General features: G+C 42.6%; 1 pseudogene; it reads left to right on the top strand.

Moving 5' to 3' along the window:
* The first annotated feature begins 5,807 nt into the window (after window positions 1-5,807).
* LOC130869060 (Y-linked testis-specific protein 1-like) lies at window positions 5,808-6,764 on the top strand (annotated as a pseudogene).
* The last annotated feature ends 982 nt before the right edge of the window (window positions 6,765-7,746 follow it).

Here is a 7,746-nt window from a genome sequence, read left to right as displayed (position 1 = left end):
TTTTTCATTTTAGAGCTGCATTAAGAATGATTACTAATAACCATGAGTCAATACAGTCTTGAATGAAATCTCTGCCAATAATATTGTTCCAAAACTCTTCAATTTAGCCTCAAGCAGGTTCTTAGGACAAGGGCCAAAAGCAGCCATATTGTTGGCTAAAACATTACAAGAATTGTCTTTATTCCAGTTTCTTTTTAATTTTTTTTTTATTTTTTTATAAATAATACCATTCAAAATTTGCACTTCCTCCCCTCCTCCCATTTCCCTCCTACTCCCCCACTCACTCTTCCCCTTATCTGCCAATCCAAAGAGTGCAGGGTACCCTGCCCTTTGGGAAGGCCCTCCCCCCTCCATCCAGGCCTAGGAAGGTGTGCATTCAAACAGACTAGGATCCACAAAAGCCAGTATATGCAGTAGAGACAAATCTCAGTGCCATTATCATTGGCTTCTCAGTCAGCCCCCATGCATCCAGCTGGATTTAGTTCAGGCACACTGTCTCAGTGGGTGGACCAACCCTGCCTGGTCCTGATGTCCTTACTCATCTTCTACCTCCTTCTGCTCTTCAACTGGATCTTTGGAGCTCAGTCTAATGCTCTGCTGTGGGTCTCTGTCTCTATCTCCATGCATCTCTGGAAGGTTCTATGGTGATATTCAAGATAATCATCAGTGTGAGTATGGGACAAGGCCAGTTCAGGCACCCTCTCATCTACTGCCCAAGGACCTAGCTGGAGATATCCCCGTGGACACCTGAGAATCCTTCTAGAGCCAAGTTTCTTGCCAACCCTAAAATGGCTCCCTTAATTAAGATATCGTCTTCTCTGCTCCCATATCCACCCTTCCTCCATCGTAACCAGCCCACTCTCCCAAGCTCTCCCTAATTCTTCCCTTCTCCCTTCTCTCACCCCCCTCCCCTTCATCCCACCCCATCCCCACGTTCCCAACTTTTGCCCAGTGCTCTTGTCTGCTTCCAGTTTCCAGGAGGATCTATATGTTTTTCTTTGGATTCACTTTATTCCAGTTTCTAATACTGTTTCACCCTGAAACTTCTTGAACTGGGCCTCTATAATCCACATTGCTCTCAGTACTACTGTCTTCAAAGCTCTTGTAGCATTTTTAAGCCCCACTTAAAACATTCAACCACTTCCCTCATGCAAAGTTCCCAAGTCAACATTCCTCTAACAAGCAGCTTGACCAGTCCTGTCACAGCAATACCATGTAACAACGTTATCATAGTTACTTTTGTATTGTAAAGAGACACCATGATGAAGGCAGCTTATAAAAGAAAACATTTAATTGGGGGCTTGCTCATGGTCAGAGAGTGAGTCCATGACCATCACGTCATGGGGCATGGCAGCACACAGGCATGACACTGGAGAGTAGCTGGGAGTTTTAACCTGATATACAAGTTGGTAGCAGAGGTGGTAGAGGGAGGGGCTGGACCTGTCTTAGGCTTCTGAAATCTCAAAGTCCACCTCCTGTGAAACACCTGTCCAACGATATCACATCTAATCTTTCTCAAAATGGTTCCACCAACTAGGGATCAAGCATTTAAATATAGGAGCTTTTATGGGACCATTCTCTTTCAAACCAACACATTAATCAAAATACTATTTTAGTACCCAAATTGCTCAATATTATATGATTAAGAAACAGCAAAGCAGATTCAGAGACTACTAGAGAAAAGAAATATATATTATAAGCATTATAAGCAACTTCTAAAACTTTACAGAGATATCTTGCTGCCTGGACAGTAACCCAAAGTTCTTCTGTAACATCGGGAAATTTTTCTTCAGCCTACAGGCCCATTTTATCTGGCAGACTTTTCCATCAAGCAGTGAATTTGAAATGCTGTTTTGCCTCTATTGGCAGTTTGTCAGTCACTTTCTTCTGTGTCCTGCAGAATGTCTGGAACATTTCATGAAGCAGGAACCCTGAAGGACTCAGGAGACATTTTTATGGTGTTGGTTTTCTTCTACTTTATGCAAGTTACAGGGATCAAACTCAGGTTGCCACGCCTTGGTGGCAAAAACCTTTGCCTTTTGAGCCCTCTTATATTTTCACTGGAATAAGGGAATAGACTTCCTCCCTTATTCTGAAGAACCACAGAAAAGGCCTTTTTCTTAGTGGGGCATGAGAATGTTTGCAGTTGGAGTATGGAAGGATGTTTTGCACACATTTTCTCTGTCTCTGTCTCTTCAGAAAACTACCCTTGTTGAGGGACCAGGTGTATGCCAAGTTTGCCTATTTAGTATTGGGAGTGATAAGCCAGAGAAAATGAGGGGGTTGTCTGAGTTTCCTACCGGACTCAGGCATTGAGATCCAGTATGGTGTTTTCCAGCAGAAGTTTCTTTTCAATTCTATTTTGTTTCTAATTGCCGTTTCATAAGAGGTCTCTTCAGGTACTTAATGCTCTTTGGGCTTCCCCTCCGGAGAAGTACTTTATATGTTTATTATTTGTTTATCTTAAAGTTTTTCTGAGGTCTATATTTGAACTTAATATGCAGCCCATGCTGGCCTGGGACTCAGGATCCTTTCCCCTCAGTCTCTCAAGTGCTAGGATTACAAGCATTTGCCACCAGTGTCCAGTTCAGAGCAATACTCTAGCCTGAGATGTATTTGAACAACATCAACTTTGATCCACTGGGAAGTGTACTTTGTGGTATACTTTTTCCCTCTTGGTAATTGTCTCCTTCTTGTTCATGGGTGATCTCTTGAGGCTGAGTGAAACTGGTGTGGTTGAAGACTGAGTCAGAGGAGCTGAGGGGGGATGCCCAGGAGAACTCTTCATCCAAACTGTAAATACCCATTGATGCAGAGTGACAGGGTGAGGACTTGTTTATTGTAGTGGTGAGCTGCGGGCCTCTTCCCACAGCCGGGCTCATGGCTGCCTGGCTAGCTCATGCCCCAAAATAACGACACACACACACAGTATTCTTTTAAACACTGCTTGGTCCATTAGCTCTAGCCGTTACAGGCTAAATCTCATATCCTGCAATGAGTCAGTTCCCATGAGCTCTGTCACAGTGATCTCATATTGATAACCTATTCAGTGTTCACGTCCAGGACATTGAGTTTTAATTTTTGTCCTAATCTGATAAAGAAAAAAGATGAGGAGAATAGAGGAGCCTGATGTAATGCCTCAAAATGGTTCATTTGAAAAGTAAGACTGCCTGCCTCCATGTGTGCTTCCAACCTTTATTAGCAAATCCATCCTTCCATATATTAGCTATACACAACCCAAGTGTCCAGCACACTACAAACCACAGTTTAAACCTAACTGCTTTTGATTTCTGGAACAATTGCTGTCCCATCTATGTCTCATAACAACACAGCAAGGTATGTAAGAATGCCCCACACACCCCCTTACAGGAATTTCAGGACCCCAAAGAGGCAGAAAGTTATCTTTATAGGAAATACAAATGTTTCTTCAGGGACAAAATGATGTACATTAAAAAACAGATTGGTGTACTCACTACGATTGTATGTGATATGATGCACACAGGATATTGGTTCTGAATACTTGGCCCTCAGGAGGTTTTTGAGGTTGTGGAGAACCAGAACCCTGCTGGAGGAATTGGTGTCTGAAAGGATTAGCCTTGATGTATCAGGGCATCTTTCATTGGTCCCCAATGTTTACTGATTTCCTTACAGGGAACTAGAAGCCTCCAACTCCTGCTGCATGGCTTCTGCAACATGAACAGTGAGAACTTCCTCCACACCCTGGTTGTTTTCATCACATAAAAAGGTGTAAGTCAGAAGCAATGTAACACACCAGTTTAGAATTATGAGTCATAAAATGGTTATTTCTTTTAAGGGGCTCCTGCAACACACCTATTTGGAAATAGCAGCAAAATTTACCAGTATGTGACAAAAACCTATTTTAGTTTATCTTTCCGGAGACAAGATCTGATCTCTAGAGTGGTTCCCAGAAAGCCTTGGGGTGACCCCAACGAGGACCTTGGGCAGGTGAGCTGTGGGTGCCTGCACTGTGCCATTTCCCTAGGCACTACTGGTGTTTTGTCCTATAATCAGACTGATGACTATCTTTAATATCACCATAGAACTGTTGTACAGAAAAGGATGGAGATAAAGACAGGGACCCACATCAGAAAACTAGACTGAGCTTCCAAGCTCCAGTTGAAGAGCTGAAGGGGAGAGAATAAGAGCAAAGAACATAGGAATACAAGGGATGGTCCACCCACTAAGACACTGTGTCTGAGCTAATGGGAGGTCAACAAAAACAGCTGTGCTGGGACTGACAGAGCATGGGATCAAAGTGGAAGCATTATATATAGATGCATACCTTCCTCAATCTGGATGGAGGGTGGGCATGGGATTCCCACAGGTCAAGGTACCCTGCCCTGTATTAGGACTGGAATTGAGTGGAGAGGATTGGTGGTTGCGTGAGTAGTTATGGGGAGGTGGAAAGGAAGTGGAAATTTGAAATTTATTATTTATGAAGTAAGAAAAAAATCAATAGAAGATAACCAATGGAGAGATGGGATCTAAGAAAAAAAAACTTTCATGTGAGTTGTTGACTCAGACATCAAAAACTTTTTCAGAAAAATAAGATACAGGGACTGAGTTGCTTGGGTAAGAGTGTGACTTGAGTAATTGGGAAGATGAGTGGGGGCTTATTTTGGGTCCGCTGGTGGCTGTATACAGCTTTTGAGGAGCTGAATGCTGGATGTTTCTGTGGGTAAATAAGGAAGTAACAAGCTTGTGAGGGGATTTCTGACATAAGTAGAGCCTTGGTGATGTCACAAAGCCTTGGTCGGTGGTAGCAACTCTGTTCCACTCAAAGCACTAGTCTCCCATGAAGGTGGGTTTATTATCCTCACAGTGCCTGAGAAGGACAGTTCAGCTCCTGGTCTCCACAACTGTTCAACAGGCGTTTTGCACCTGAACATTTCCGGAAGATGGAATCTGGAGAGGTAGGACATTTTCTTTTGGTAAATATGTTTCCAAAGCAACTAAGACCTCTGTAGTACAAAAAAGTTTTCCTTCAAATGTCCTGCGGGTCCACCATTTCTGTTGTTACCAGCTCCTATATTTGATAGCTGTTGGGATGGTGAATGCCAGCTATTCTTCCCACTTTATCTTTGCTAACAATATCAAATTCATCAATCCACCAAAATGGCAAAGCTCCTCTTTGTCCATAGGTGTTTTAAAAGATACTAATTATTTCTCAATGGCTGCTGTTGCCCAGAATAATGAGTCTTTCAGGTTGAAGTGGGTCTCACAGTACTCACTCCCACAATGAAGACACAGAATGGCTTTATGTAATATACCTGGGTCTGGATCAGGAGACACAAATCAGAGAGCCAGTGGACTGGAGTGCCATGACCTTGGGCAGGCTGTCTTGGATTGAGCAACCTACCTATTAGCTTGATGTCGAAGGAGACATGTGGATATCCTTCGAATTCTTTGTTATCTGTTCAGATTTTTCTTACTCATTTCGGGGATAGGCATACCTTCTCCTCTCATTGACTTAGTCAGTCAGAAAGTAGGTTTCTCAGCAGAGGTCATTTGCCTTTGGGCAGCAGGAATGTGTCTCTGAGATTGATATACTGAGCTCTAGAGGAAAATTTGCTAATTGTCCTATTCATTTCTTAAGAAAAAATTACAGTTAAGTATACAAACGTGTTGATCAATATCTTTGTCTCCTGCACCAAAGTTCTTCCAGAAAAGGGCCATGACCTGACGGCCTCCCCTTGTTATCCTTGCAGGCACTCATGGTTGAGGCCACGACTTTGTTTCTGAATTAAACAGAAGGAAGATTCTTTCAACCTAGAGAGTGTGCAGTTATGAAGCCCAAGCAAATAAAGATAGACAAGAAACAGCGGACCAGGAAGTCAGTGGCCTATCTCACTAAGTCTACAGCCATGATGAAGATGCCTCTTAGTTTGTGATGCATACCACCTCTCCAGAAGAGTAATGGGTCATCTCTCCAGAAGCAAACACTGAGTAGGCCTTTTGAGGCCCTGGAGAATATTCTCGGCCGCAGAATTTCTCATGGCTGGAAGGAAGCCAATGAACCAGTCATCCAGTGGAAAGCCATCATTCTAGATCAACTGCCAACAAATCCCTCTCTCTATTTGTTGAAGTATGATGGGATAGATTGTGTCTATGGATTGGAACTTCACAGTGATGAAAGGATTTTAAACCTTAAGTTCCTGCCTAACAACATACCATTTCCTCAGGAGACAGACACTCATCTCTCAAACACCATAGTTGGCAGAGCAGTGAAACATACATTTGAGGGCACAAATGGCTCTAATTATGACTGGAAGGGGATGGTCGTAGAGGAGGTGCCAATCATGAAGACCTGTTTCTATATTACCTACAAGAAAGATCCGGTCTTGTACATTTAACACCTCCTGGTTGACTACCTTGAAGGCAACCTCCACATCATTCCAGTCTCTATGGAGGAGTGGACTGGGGTGGTCCAAGCTGAGGTGCAGACCATGAAGACCTGTTTCTACATTACCTACGAGAAAGATCCAGTTTTGGACCTTTACCACCATCTAGATGAATACATTGAAAGTAACCTCCACATTATGCCAGGATGTCCTCCCATAGGGGTGAATTTGGAATTAGGCAGGGATTCCTTGGCAGGCAAAAGCATGCAGAACAACGCAAAAGATGGAACCCAAAAGATAGGTAAAATTATTTACCAAGTTCCCACCAAACCTTCGGTGCATTTCATCAAATTTTATAATGACTTCAATATCTATGTTTATGATTTAATGAAGATGTGTTAAAGTGAAATTCACAAATTTTGGGGGTCAGATTTAAACTGTGTTTGGGGAACTCTTTTTTTCAGAAATACCTCAGGTCTTCTATTAATCCTGGTATCTTTCCCAATGGAATTTTTTTTTTCTCTAAAAATAAAAATTTGTGAAGATGTTATGTTGTTTGGTCAATGATGGAGTGTCTGGAGGATGGGACATCACAGAAAGACAGGCCTCAAAACAAAACAGGACTTATGGTCTTTTCTCCTTGGAGAGGGAATGATGAAAGGAGATCCAGTGTGTGGAAGAGGACAAGATGGGTGTTTAGGAAACTGAGGAGAGTGGCCAAAAAGATGTAGGATCTCAGAGGGATAATGCATGAGGGAAAAGATGTCATATGTCAGGCTACACTCTCAGTACTATTATGACTCTGTTTCTTTAGCAAATATTCTTCTCAACATAAGAAATTTCAATTTTCAATCCCTCTATTTTTATTGTTATTAAACACATATACACACACACAAGTTAATGCTCACCAACTGATGAGAGCTCAACTTAGTGGGCCATTCTGGGGTTGGTAAGAGACTTATCTTTAGCGGTGTTCCTATAAGGCCATGGTGTTACCCCAACTAGGACCTTGGGCTGGTGAGGAGAGGGTGCCTGCAGTGTACCATGTCCCTAGGCACTAAGACTGCCTTGTCCCATAATCCGACTGATGACTATCTTCAATATCATCACAAAAGTTTTGTTCGGCAAAGGATGGATATAAAAACAGTGATCCATATCAGAAAACTAGACTGAGCTTTCAAGCTCCTGTTGAAGAGCAGAAGGGGGGAGAATATGAGCAAAGAAGTCAGGAATATAAGGCTAAGTCCATCTTCTGAGACACTCTGCCTGAGCTATTTGGAGCTCAACAGAACCAGCTGTGCTGGGACTGACAGAGCATGGGATCAAAGTGGAAGATCTAAATGTGGCTAACAATTGGGGCAGATTGAAAACCCAATGATAATCG

Source organism: Chionomys nivalis, unplaced genomic scaffold (genome assembly GCF_950005125.1).
Source record: "Chionomys nivalis unplaced genomic scaffold, mChiNiv1.1 scaffold_29, whole genome shotgun sequence".
In the NCBI taxonomy this organism is placed as follows: domain Eukaryota; kingdom Metazoa; phylum Chordata; class Mammalia; order Rodentia; family Cricetidae; genus Chionomys; species Chionomys nivalis.
Note: the sequence above shows the minus strand (reverse complement) of the source record. Positions and strands in the feature narration are given on the sequence as shown.